Raw genomic sequence first — 13,373 nt, 5'->3', positions numbered from 1 at the left:
TCTTTATTTACTGAAGAAAAAGTACTAAATTCAGTACTATTTTTAGCCAAAACAATGCAGACAAGCTTTTTACCAAATAGTTTTAAATATATTACACATTTTAAATTTGTGGGGTTGTTCCTAATGAGAGAATTCTTTTATAAGGCTAGGCGAAAGCTGTAGACATGTACGAATAAAATTGCTTATAATCACTAATATAAAATTTCCCAAATAAGGAGAAAGAGCCAAAGATTGCTACATTACTACATTCCTTGATAAGGTTTATAGCATAGACAAAATCATATTTAAGCCAATAATTCATTATGAACACCATCCTGATTAGAGGCTATATAATGGTAAGGAGTTTGAGAGAGAGATAAAGCTGGGTGTGTGTCAGCAAGCTCATTCCTCACAATTTGCTTTGATTAAAATGTGACAATTGGGGCTGGGGATATGGCTTAATGGCAACAGTGCCTGCCTCATATACATGAGGCCCTGGGTTCGATTCCCCAGCACCACATATACAGAAAACGGCCAGAAGTGGCGCTGTGGCTCAAGTGGCAGAGTGCTAGCCTTGAGCAAAAGGAAGCCAGGGACAGTGCTCAGGCCCTGAGTCCAAGCCCCAGGACTGGCCAAAAAATGTGACAATTGTTCATGTTGATAATGATCGTGATGCCTTACTCAGAATTACACTCTTTGATTTTGTTCATCTTTAAATTAATACAATATGGCAAAATATATTTGAATGAAATGGACTATCACAATATTTTTATTCTCTTTTTTTTCTACTATGTACTTTTGTGTGAAAATTATCTTGTGTTCCTGCAATTATTCACCTTTCCTTCCCTTTTAAAAGAAAATGGATGACACCTCATAAACCATTTGGTCACCTTGTCTGGAAACTTTAACATTCTGTCAGTTTCCTGCATTCTCTAGCTTGTCACCAAATCCTGTGTGTTACACATGTAGCTATCTCTGAAGTCTGTCCCATTGTCCCCAATCGATTACCTCAGTTTAATGAGGTCAAACATGTGTTTCATATCCTTTATATAACCTTGACTTAAATGTATTTTCTACAGCACAAATCAGGTCATATCCTAATACATCTTGAATCCTTCAGTGGCTGCCCACTATTAACATCCAATTTTTTTTTTTTTTTCCATATTAGTAGCCTTCAGACTGAATCCTGGCTGCTGATATCTCATTTCTCTATTGCATTGTCCTGCTTCTCAACAGATGACCAGATTCTCATTTTGGCTCGGTTGCACTTCTACCTTCTCACAAGAAGCTTAAGTTAATATCACTAATGAATAATTTTCTGTTTGTCTGTCCTCATTCTTTCTTTACAGGCATGGTTTGCAGATTTTTAATAGTGTTAACTGCTTGAAAACCAAAACCAATGGTTGATAATCAACAGTGGAGAAAGGAGTGATACTGGCATTTAGTAGTCAGAGATCAGGGATTCCACAGGACATTTGCAGAACAAAGAATCATTTAGCTCAAAATGTTATGGAAAGGAAAATGAAAAACACTTCCCGACACCCGGGTCACTGAGGATCAATTCACTTTGAGACTAAGCATGGCATCTTTTTCTTTAATTTGATTTTGTTAAGATATTTTGTTATTTTATTTTGTTATAATCTTTAATCAGTTGTATAAAATGTCTTAATTTAATATGTTAGTTTATTAGTATATTGCTTATGGATTGGTGTCACCCCTTTTACATTTTCTATTCCATATATCTCCCAAACCTCAAGTTACCTAGTTCCATTTTTGGGTATGTACACTATTATGTCTGCATCTCCAATCCTCTCTCTCCATTCATTTTCCTCCTCTATCATTAACCACACCCACCATGAAAACATGCACCAGTGTCCTTCTATTCATTTTGTTAATCTGTAAATAGGTTATTCAAAGGAATTACAATATTTGGCTCCTTCCCTTTCACACTTCAAATATATATACATATACATATATTCATATTACCTTGTGAATGTTTACACACATATTTGTAATTTAAATCTAACCACCATATAAAGGAATGCATGCATTTATAGTTTCTCAGGCCCTAACTTATTAGACATTTATTTTTCATTTTCCACCAAATAACATAGTATTATTCTTCATGATGAATGAGATAAAATCCATTGTATGTCATACATATATATGCATATTATGACATACATTATATATATGACAAACTTTAGCATCTACCAGAGAGTCTGACTTTAAAAGATGCCAATGCTGAGTGAACATACATACAGATATGATCTTCAAAATATAGAAACAAAATACTAATATAGAAAAAATGGAATAACATTTTATAATCTAATTTTTACTGATTCATTTCTTTTGTATTCTGTTCTTAAGAAAATATTTTCTTTATTTAGATGCCTTGCCATTTACTCACTGCATATTCCTAACAAACCACTAAATATTTCTTCTGATTCTAAAATATCCTACATATTCTAAAATGTCCTCTTTCTTTCTCTTGTCCCCTCCTCTTTCTTTTACTCTTTCACACTATCTCATTCACTTTCTCCTCGGCCAATACCTCTTGAGATTTTTTTTTTCTTTTTTTTTTTCCTCTAATTTTTATTATCAAACTGATATCTCTTGAGATTTTTTCTTGATATTTTTATACTATTTAACCTCATATATCTCTTCCATAAATTGATAAAAGCCAGTGATCATTAAAAGTAATAGTCTTGATGATCCTACTATTCAGCTTAAATTTTAGCAACATCTTCTCTTTTATTTTAGTATAAGAATGGAAGTTTCCTACAGTGTTTGTTGGAATATTCATATTCATATTCATACAAACACTGGAGAAGTTTCCTCAAATTCTGAAATATGGAAGATTCAAAGGACACCTCAAATATTGTAATTCCTTAGAGGAGCAAAGTTCAACAAAACAGATACCAGGAAGTAGCAACTTAAAAGATGGGGGCAAAGTTAAAGGGAAAAGAGTAGACTACTGAAGAGAAGAAGAGGGGAAAATGCAGTCAAGAATTCAATGTAGATCGTCAGGATAATCCTTACCTGTTCTTTCTTCGGAAGGGCAGATAGAACATGATGATTGGAGATCTCATGACTTGTGATTAAGGTCTCCACGTGGCCTGGGACTTTGAACACCCTGTTGCTCCTATCTGATTCTTCCTGAGGATCCCAGTTTTCCAGAATACTAACTGTTAGACTTAGCGTGCTGACTGCTGCTGCTCAGTGCGCCAGTGTTGCTAAATTCTTTTCTTGCGAAGTTTTGCTTTGCATGGGTTAAGCTTATCTATGTGTCTCAGTTTCTCTAAAGTTCAGTGTATGTTGGGGAAATGTTCTGCCCTAAATGGTGGGACCCAAGATAGTTTGACAAAAAAAGCAGAAATCTGAGATTCCTTCTGCTGATGTTTTACAGACACATAGATTCTCTGATCTTCAATGGCAGTTTCTCTTCTTTAGCCTGTAGCCCTGTTTTATGCAAGGCACTGTCATACTTGAGGGAATAGAAGTGGCTAGGACACATCTGTTTAGCAACCTCAGATCTTATGGCTAAGAGGAACATTTCCCAGAGGATCCAAAGTAATTTAATCATGCACATTGTGATTAGTGCTACAAAAAAAGATTTAAGGTACTATGTGACCGATTCATTTGCTAGGTGGCTGGAAGAGTGTATTGATTCTAGAAGCGCAATTTGAGTGAGGTCTTGGAGTGGTTGGAGTGTGGGGTAGACCAGAGGGAGGATTTTGCTGGCTTAATCCAATTACAGTCTGCCTTGCATCTCACCTAGTGAAGTGCTCCTACTGTAATTGGGAACGCTGGACCCATTGCTTAGCATAGCCATTATTAAAAATTAAATGAAGCCAGGTGCTGGTGGCTCACACCTGTAATCCTACCTACTCAGGAGACTAAAACTTGAGGATTGGGGTTCAAAGCCAGCCCTGGCAGCAAAGTCCCTGAGACTTATCTCCAAATAACCACCAGCAAACTGGAAGAGGCAAAAATAAATAAATAAAAATAAAAAATAAATAAATAAGAATTCAATATATATTCCATAAAATTAAAAATAGTGAGGGAAAGTATAAGGAAGGGAGGGGTGGGTGAGAACATCAAAAACAGTGGCATTGAACACGGTGCATTGTATTCATAAATAGTTTTATTAAATGGCAAATCTTTGTAGAATTTCTTAAGGATAATAACAATAAATAAATGTTTAAAAACCCAGAATGGAACTTCCATATGATCCATCAATCCCAATGCTGGGTATAAACTCAAAGGCAATAAAATAAAGATACATGTGAAAGCTCATGTTTTTTGCAGCACAAAAATAGAAACAAACTAAGTGCCCATTAACTAATGAAGAAAATGTAATATATGGCATAGCAAATACAATTCATTCAATATACTTGCTACTGTGCTAGTTCAAAAACATATAGTGTTATTATTCCTTCCTATGTTAATATTTCCTGTTTTCTTATATTCATATATATATATATATATATTAATTGGCTATTCTTAGAACTAAGATTCAGAAAAATCCTTTCAGTTTATAAAGGAATTGTCCAAAAAAGACCCCGTATAATAATGGTAAGTCACACAACTATTCCTTCTATATTTCGCAAATATTATATTGTTTACTGATTAGACACTTTTCCTCAATTGCTCTCTCTGTCTCAGATTCCTGCTTTTCAGTCTTCATAGTGAAAAAAATCCTCTTTCAAAGAAAACATACAGAAAACTATCCAAACCAAGAACTTATTCATAATCATTTTAATCTGTTTGCCATTTTACCTTTTAAATTTATGTTTGTGGGTATATGTATCTCATGTAAACATAAGGGCACTTTATTTGGTTGCTGAATGCTTGTTCAATTAGTGGTACACAATCAAAGTTAGTGTATTCACACTCTTTCTTTTTTTTGTCTTTTTTTTTTTTTTTTGGCCAGTTCTGGGCCTTAGACTCAAGGCCTGAGCACCACCCCTGGCTTCTTCCTGCTCAAGGCTAGCACTCTACCACCTGAGCCACAGCACCCCTTTTGGCCGTTTTCCATATATGTGGTGCTGGGGAATCAAACCAAGAGCTTCATGTGTAGGAGGCAAGCACGCTTGCCACTAGGCCATATTCCTAGCCCCACACTCTTTCTTAAGCAGACAAAAATTAAATCCTTTTATCTATTATTACCATAACAAAATACTTTTCTCCTAATTTTATGAACTGTGTGGAATTCTAATTAAATTATGTTGCTCTTTGAAATACACACACCATGATTAGTTGCTTTAGTTATCTTCAGCTTCATGCCTACCTTTCACAACAACTTGAGATGCTCTAATATTTTTTAAGAATGGATGATGAGTATCTGCTTACTGTCTTTGCTATCTGAATATAGCAAAGCCCAGAAAATTGTACTGCCTTTTGTTGCCTGTAGCCACACATGTATAGGGTTGGAAATTATTTTATGCAACTTATCCATTCAGTCTTTATGGAATAGTATTACAAATATGTGCAGACAGCAGTTGATCCTAATTTTATGTGTTTACTTTTGCCTTTATGACAAATCACCAGACATTTAGTACCTAAAATCAAAACAAATGGATAATCATATACATCAAAAGGCAAAAAGTATAAAATGGGTGAGCAAGATGTATTTCTTGTCGGGGCTCATTATGAGCTATTTTTTAAACTCCTGAAACTGGATAGATCACATTATCATTAAAGTACCAAGACTACAGAACTAAGAAAGAATATTGAAAGCTAATGATGGAAGAAAATAAATTTGCTAACTTATTACTATCAGCCTCTTATCAGACCTCAGGCCTCTCGGTAGAATCATCAAAAAGCAAAAAGTAGCTAATAATATATTTCAGCTCTCAAAGGAAGCCACTACCAACCAACATCACTATATTAAACAAAGTTATCCTTAAAAATTAAAGGAGAAAACAAAACTCTCGTGTTTAGCACTCAAAGATTTTCATGAGTACCTCAGAAGACACTTAATGATATTGTACATACAGAATATGAAGAAAGACAATTACTAAAGGGAGGCTCAGTCTGCCACATGTGTATGTGGCACACATGTTCTTGTTTGGCTAAAGACACAAAACATTTTTTTCATCAAAAGACACACTTCAAGCCATAAATAATTACATATTTAAAGTTAAAACATAATTTTTAAGTCATTGTTTTTTTCCACTGTGTAATTGAACTCTTAAGTAGCATATTGGTTTGCTCTTTGTATTCAGACTCTTTCAAAGGCAATTTACATCTATGACAGATATTCAATAATCAGTAATAGTCAACTTTGAAAGAGTTGTCCTTCCAAAGTCTTTGTGATGCTCTAATTAAGCTAGCTACTAATGTTCTCTGTAATTAGGGCAATTTCATAATTGCTGTCTAAACCAGAAGACTGGATATTTCAAATGAATACTGTTGGTAGTTTATAAGTAGGTTGTTAAAGGGATTATCTCCAGTACCTTGGTAAACAATTCTTAAGTTTTTAAAGGGAATATCTGGGTACTAATTGAGAACAGCTGTAGTTTTTTAACGAGATTATCTCCAGGAATTTGGTAAACAGAGAGAAAGCTGAAATGGTGCAACAAATGACAGCATATGGACTATATACCTCTGACTTTGTTGTGCAGATAGATTTGTCTGAGTAAACTCTTTCACATTCAATGAAAACAAAGCAAAACTGAGCTTAGCATGAGCATTTCTAGAAAATATACATTAAAGTTTAAATTTGAGAATGAGTTATTAGCATTATTTCCAGATTATATAGATTACCTTCTTAAAATTGTGAATTTGTATATATAATAAGAATGTGTTACTAGTTTACAATCTAAAAAGGGGAAATTCAAAGTTAATGACATGGATTTTATTTATAATAAGGCTCTTTATTACCTTAGTGGGAAGCATGTGCATGGGATTGCAATTAATCCTATCTTTAACTTTCTTGCTTTTAAATGTAGCCAAGTAATACAATCTAAACTAGAGTTTGATAATAAATAAACTGTTTCCTTCTCAGATTATTTCAAGTGAATTCATAATCGAGAGAAAAAAATGGAGAAATCAATAAATCAGTTTTTTATTGTTCTTTCACTCTCTCCTAGTCCCTCACTCCCATCTCTACTCACAAGTTGTACAGTTCACTGTCATTTGTGAGCAGTGAGCTCCACTGCTGCACCATTTTATCCTTTTTCTTTGAGTTCTTTACCTTCCCCATACCCTCCCTATGATATACATGTGAATGTACCATGCATAAAGAAAAGACAGAATCACCGTTTAATGTAGCAATTATTTTATACATTACTAAAGGAGCAAAACAAGGATGATTGATATGTTTTTATTTATTGAATGTGTCCTAAATACATGAAATCTGATTTTTTCAATAAGTGAGAAGCAATGAAAGTCATTTTAAGGGAGGGGAAAGATGTGGGAGACTGTTCAAGAGTATGGATGGAAAAATCTTCACAGCAAATAATGAGCAACTATTTTATTTGAAACATACTCATCACCTTGATGGAATCTGTGTGAGAAATAGGAATCACAGAAAGAAAGTGCTGTAAAAAGGAACTGGAGTTCGATTGTGGATAGACTGAGACAGAGCTATCAATAAAAACTTTGAATTCTAGAGACAATGTTCATGTAGTAATATACTAATGAAATATATTTTACATAAGAGTAAAAGTAATGTGATGCTCTGATCTAGCATAGCATTAGCACATACCATATCAGCAAAGGCAATGAATACTTATACTGATAGGTGGTAGGACCATAGTTTAAAAAATGCTCAGAATTGGAGTCAACAGTAGTTTATAAATCCTGGGCCTGAAGACATGCTATGTAGAATGGCCATTTTGTCCTCAATGCCAACTACAAAGTAAACATTATAGGACTTTTTACATGTCCTGTCACATGACAGCCATATGACAACATATTTTCATTTAAAAATTGATAAGAATATACAAAATGAGAATGAAGAAACTTGAATGATAAATGGCATGTTATTTTATTTTCTTTCTTGCATAGGTGCCATTTGAATCTCAATTGAAATAAAAACCACAAAACAGAAGAGACAACTTGAAATGTCTGGCTTGAGGGGCATCCCAAAATAGGGAACAAAAGGAAGGAAGAAAGAGGAGGTAGATTTTAAATATTTCTAATTCAATTCAACTTGATGTCAAATCACTAATATATGATAGTAATAACAGACATGTTTGGGAGAAAGGGGACATTTTGAGAACATACTGAATCACCTAGCCATTTAAGAAAAAGGTGGGAGCAAGGGCACAACCTTTAATGATATATAAAGAGAAGGAAATGAAATAAAAACCAGAAGTCATGATGAAATTTCAGGCAACATATTCAGTAAAGTGTGTTTTTGATGACAAGTATGGAAGAATGATCATAAAAGTCAGCCATAGTGGCACTTTCCATTGACACCTGGCCTCCTTTGTCTGAAAATAACAGTCTCAAGAGAGGTGGAAGCCAAGATTAGATGCCAGAGAGCTAAGTAGCAATGGAAATTTACTAACAAAATACTAACTCTTTAATTAATTGGTAATGAAGAAAACTCAGGGTTTATTGAAGGAACATGCTAGCTACTCTAAACACCAAAGGCTGGCAAACTAAGGCCCTGACTTCACAATTCCCATATTACAAAAAGTATAATAGAAGGTAGTTATGCTTAAGACATTCAGTCAAAATTTAATAAATGATTACTGAAGGCCAATATTGCTGGGCACTATTCTAGAGGAGAAGAAAGAATGCTTTCAGAGGAAATAAATTCTGATTTTTGTTGAAAAAAAAGAAAAGCACCAATGGAAAATGAAAACAGTCAGAATGTCATAGATACAGTTTTTGACGAAAAGAGGAAAATGGCATAAATAATTTGTCTCTAGAAAGAATTAGAGCACTTCACTATTTGGCAGTTAGAACTTATTTTGGAGGTGTTCTACAACTCCACTATAATTATCACAGTGGAATAGAGAGTGTCAATGCTTTTTTTAATTTATTTAATATTGGTAGATCATGGGGTTTGAACTCTGGGCTTGGGAGCTATCCCTTAGCTCTTCAGCTCAAGGTTAGTCCTCTACCACTTGAGCCAAAACGCCTCTTCCAGTTTTATGAGTAGTTTGTTGGGGATAAGAGTTTCATGGACCTTTCATGTCCTGGCTGGCTTCAAACTGTGATTCTCAGATCTCAGCCTTCTCAATAGCTAGGATTACAACTGTGAGCCACTAATGCCTGGCTTCTATTTAAAATGTTAAATGTACTTTCTAGCATACAGTGACAATATTTAAAGTGACAATTCATACAAACATACATATGCATACATTGCAATACAAATATGACTTTCAACTAATGTGTGTTAAATCAATGAATGAATATTTACAATCAGAAGTTTTTATTTTGTAAGCAATATGTTATACCTCTTTTACATTTATACAAATTATTGTTGTCTAATAGACATAAATGACATTCCTTATATGTTTAATTTTGGGAAAAATAAGGAAATTCACAAAAATTCACTAATTATTTTGTATTGCTTGTATATCCTGCTGAAATAATTTAAGTGAAAAAATATATTCCTCCTGACAACAAAAATTCATGGAGCTCATAGCAAAAAAAATCAATAGCTTTTATAGTTAGGCAAAAAGAACACAACTATATAACACAACAAATGAATTATCTAATCTTATTCATAACTCATTAATGAATTATCCAATTTCACTCTCTGAACTAGTTTTTGCTTACTAACTGGACTACTTCTCTACCTAGTTCAGATTCTGAGAGCAACAGTTCCTCTTAAGATGTGAATAAAGGTGACTTGGTTGTAACAAACATGCATAGATTAAGACTAAGGATAGTTAAATTTTTTAAAATAGCAAGAAATTTGGCTCACTTAAGAATATTGGGCTAATATAGAAACCACACTAGGCAGATTGGGAAGTATTTTAAAGATGGAAAAGTGGCTGCTCCTTAGAAGGGGCACAGAAAAAGTAGCTGAATCTGTCCTGTTTCCAAAAATGAACTTCTATTTATATATCCATTCACAGATTTCATCGTGCTGTAAAATATCTACAAGAAAATTGGACATAGCCTTGCATAGTAGGCGTAGCATATGACAACCCATGTGTACATATCTTAATTTTGTGAACACTATTTTACATTTTGTATTTGTTTCAACCAATCACATCAAAGTAATAAACATTGTTTGGTGTTTACTTAATCAGCAATCTGCCAGTCCTGTAGATACAAAGATGAATGAAACACAGACTTTAGCCAGCAGGCTCTTGCAGTATATGTGACAGTGTAAATGCCAAATAGGAAACAAAGAACACAAAATATTTTGTTATTTCATGTTTATGTTTTGTAAGTCCTGGGGCTTGAAATCTAGGCTCAAGTGCTCTTCCTGAGCTTCTTTTGATCAAGGTTATCATGCTACTATTTGAGCCACTGTGCCACTCCTGGCTTTTTCTGAGTAGTTTACCTTATATATCACCCTGCACCAAAATCAATTCCAAATAGATCAAAAACCTGGAAATCAAAACAGACAACCTGAAAACACTAAAGGAAGAAGTAGGAGAAACACTTGGCCTCCTTGGCACAGGACAGAACTTCCTTAACAAAGACCCAAGAAAGGCTACAAATCAAAGAAAGGTTGGATAAATGGGACTACATCAAAATACAGAGCTTCTGCAGGGCAAAGGACATAGCATGCAAGATAAGCAGAAAGCCCACAGATTGGGAGAAGATCTTTACCGGCCATTCAACAGACAAAGGCTTCATTTCTAAAATATATGCAGAACTAAAAAAATTACCTTCCTCCAAAACAAAACCACAAAGAACCAATAGCCCCCTCATCAAGTGGGCTAGTATACTGGTATTGGAAGTAAGAAATTGAAAGCGAATACCAATTTGACAGACAAAGGGTAAAAACGACAAACAACTACAAAAGCAATACTTGCAAAACTGTTTGGTGTAAGTGAACTGAACACCTCCGGGAGGGGGGTGAAGGGAAAGGGGGAGGAGGAAGGGGGATATGAGGGACAAGGTAACAAACAGTACCAGAAATGTATCCAATGCCTAAAGTATGAAACTGTAACCTCTCTGTACATCAGTTTGATAATAAAAATTTGGAAGAAAAAAAAAAAGAGACTTCTCTGATGAGGAAATGAGAATGGCTAAGAGATATATGAAAAAGTGCTCTACATCACTGGCCATAAAAGAAATGCAAATCAAAACAACATTGAGATTCCATCTCACCGCAGTAAGAATGTCCTATATCAAGAAAACTAACAATAACAACTGTTGGAGGGATGTGGCCAAAAGGGAACCCTACTTCATTGTTGGTGGGAATGTAAACTGGTTCAGCCACTCTGGGAAGCAGTATGGAGATTCCTCAAAAGGCGAAACATAGAATTCCCCTATGACCCAAGAACCCCACTTTTGGGTATCTATCCAAAAGACCACAAATATAACCACACTAAAGCTACCAGGACAACAATGTTCATCACAGCACAATTTGTCATAGCTAGAATCTGGAACCAACCCAAATGACCCTCAGTAGATGAGTGCATCAGGAAAATGTGGTACATATACACAATGGAATTTTATGCCTCTATCAGAAAGAATGACATTGCCCCATTTGTAAGGAAATCGAAGGACTTGGAAAAAATTATACTTAGTGAAGTGAGCCAGACCCAAAGAAATATGGACTCTATGGTCTCCCTTATAGGGAATAATTAGCACAGGTTTAGGCAAATCACAGCAGAGGATCACAGGAGCCCAATAGCTATACCCTTATGAACACATAAGCTAATGCTAAGTGATATGAACTCCATGTTATGGAAACGATTGTTATATCACAGTTATAGCTACTTTCAGCGTGCCATATGTAACTGTAGCCTCTATTATTCATTATATTCCTGTATGACCTTCCTGTGGTTGTACCTACACTACCTCTATATCTTATCTTAGTATATTGGAAACCTGGTATACTGACTGGTATTAGAACCAGGAAATTGGAAGGGAATACCAAAATCGAGAGACACAGGGTAAAAAAAGACAAACAACTACAAAAGCAATACTTACAAACTGGTGAAAATGAACTGAACAACTGTACAACTCATGGGGGGAAGGGAAAGGGAAAGGGGGGAGGGGTGAATGAGTGACGAGGTAACAAGGAGTATAAGAAATGTATCCAATGCCTAATGTATGAAACTTTAACCTCTCTGTAATTCAGATTGATAACATATTATATATATATATGTATATATATATACATGTATACATGTATATACATGTATACATATATACATATATACATATATATATATATATAATCTCACAGACTTTCTTGCCCCATCTGGTTTTGAACCACAAACCTCAATTCTCATCTTCCTCAGTAGCTCAAATTAAAGTCATGAGCCACAGTAGCCTGCCATCTATATAATTTATATACATATATTTACATATAAAATATAATCATAAATTTAAATAAACATATTTTATATAAATATGTCAACATATTTTAAATTTATATTTAACTTTTTTTTTTTTTTTTTGCAGGGCCTGTGGTTTTAACTCAGAACCTGGGCACAATCTCTGAGCTTCATTTGCTTGATGCTACCACACTAACAGTTGAACCACAATGTCACTTCCAGGCATTTCTGTGATTAATTGGAGATAAGAGTCTTTTGGATGTTCCTTCCCAGGCTGTCCTTGAACCACAATCCTCAGATCTCAGCCTCCTGAGTAGCTAGGATTATCCATGTGAGCCACTGGGGCCTGGCTGTTTCTTTAGGCTAAGTATTTTTTCTTTAATTTTACAACATAATTGTGATCCTTAACTATTCCTTTCTAGAGCAGAATTTCCTGTGGATGCCTTGTTTCAATTGTACACATTTCATCACCATCAATAATACTCTGTAATGCAATATGTATATCTTTCTATTTGGGGTAGTTATCTTATATTGTTATATATGAAATAAAAGCATTTATCTCGGCAGTTATATGTTTTTTTCTGGACTTTATCAGATTACATCTAGGAATATATACTTAAATTTTATAAAACGTATGCCTAATAAAGGACCATAATCAAGAATAAGAATTTTTAAAAAATCTTGGTATTTCTGCTTTCTTTCGTTTTTGTTTTTCTGTACATCTTCACCAAATGAAATCTAAGAATGCACACTTCAGTTTTTCATGACACATCAAGTAGCACCATCAACTTAATATAATCAAGTTTAGGAACATATTACTTTACAAAAATATGAGGATTTTCCCAGAATATCCAAAATAGAGGGTGTAAGAGACAGTCAGAAAAAAAGGACTCTGCTCAATAAAAATAATGAATGATCATTGTTTAGACCTAGGTTTCTGTTCGTGGCCCCCACATATGC

At 34.4% G+C, this 13,373-nt stretch overlaps 1 protein-coding gene and 1 non-coding gene across 3 annotated transcripts in view; one reads left to right on the top strand and one right to left on the bottom strand.

The window, feature by feature from the left end:
* The window catches only part of Brinp3 (BMP/retinoic acid inducible neural specific 3), a 435,670-nt gene that overhangs the window by 308,501 nt on the left and 113,796 nt on the right, over positions 1 to 13,373 (bottom strand). The gene's annotated exons all lie outside the window — the stretch shown is intronic.
* On the top strand, positions 3,003 to 3,133 carry LOC125360272. The gene has a single exon (XR_007212674.1). It is a non-coding gene; the product is annotated as a U8 small nucleolar RNA (small nucleolar RNA).

Source organism: Perognathus longimembris, chromosome 11, assembly GCF_023159225.1.
Source record: "Perognathus longimembris pacificus isolate PPM17 chromosome 11, ASM2315922v1, whole genome shotgun sequence".
Classification (NCBI taxonomy): Eukaryota; Metazoa; Chordata; class Mammalia; order Rodentia; family Heteromyidae; genus Perognathus; species Perognathus longimembris.
The sequence above is the reverse complement of the archived record's forward strand: the minus strand, read 5'-3'. Positions and strand labels throughout refer to the sequence as shown.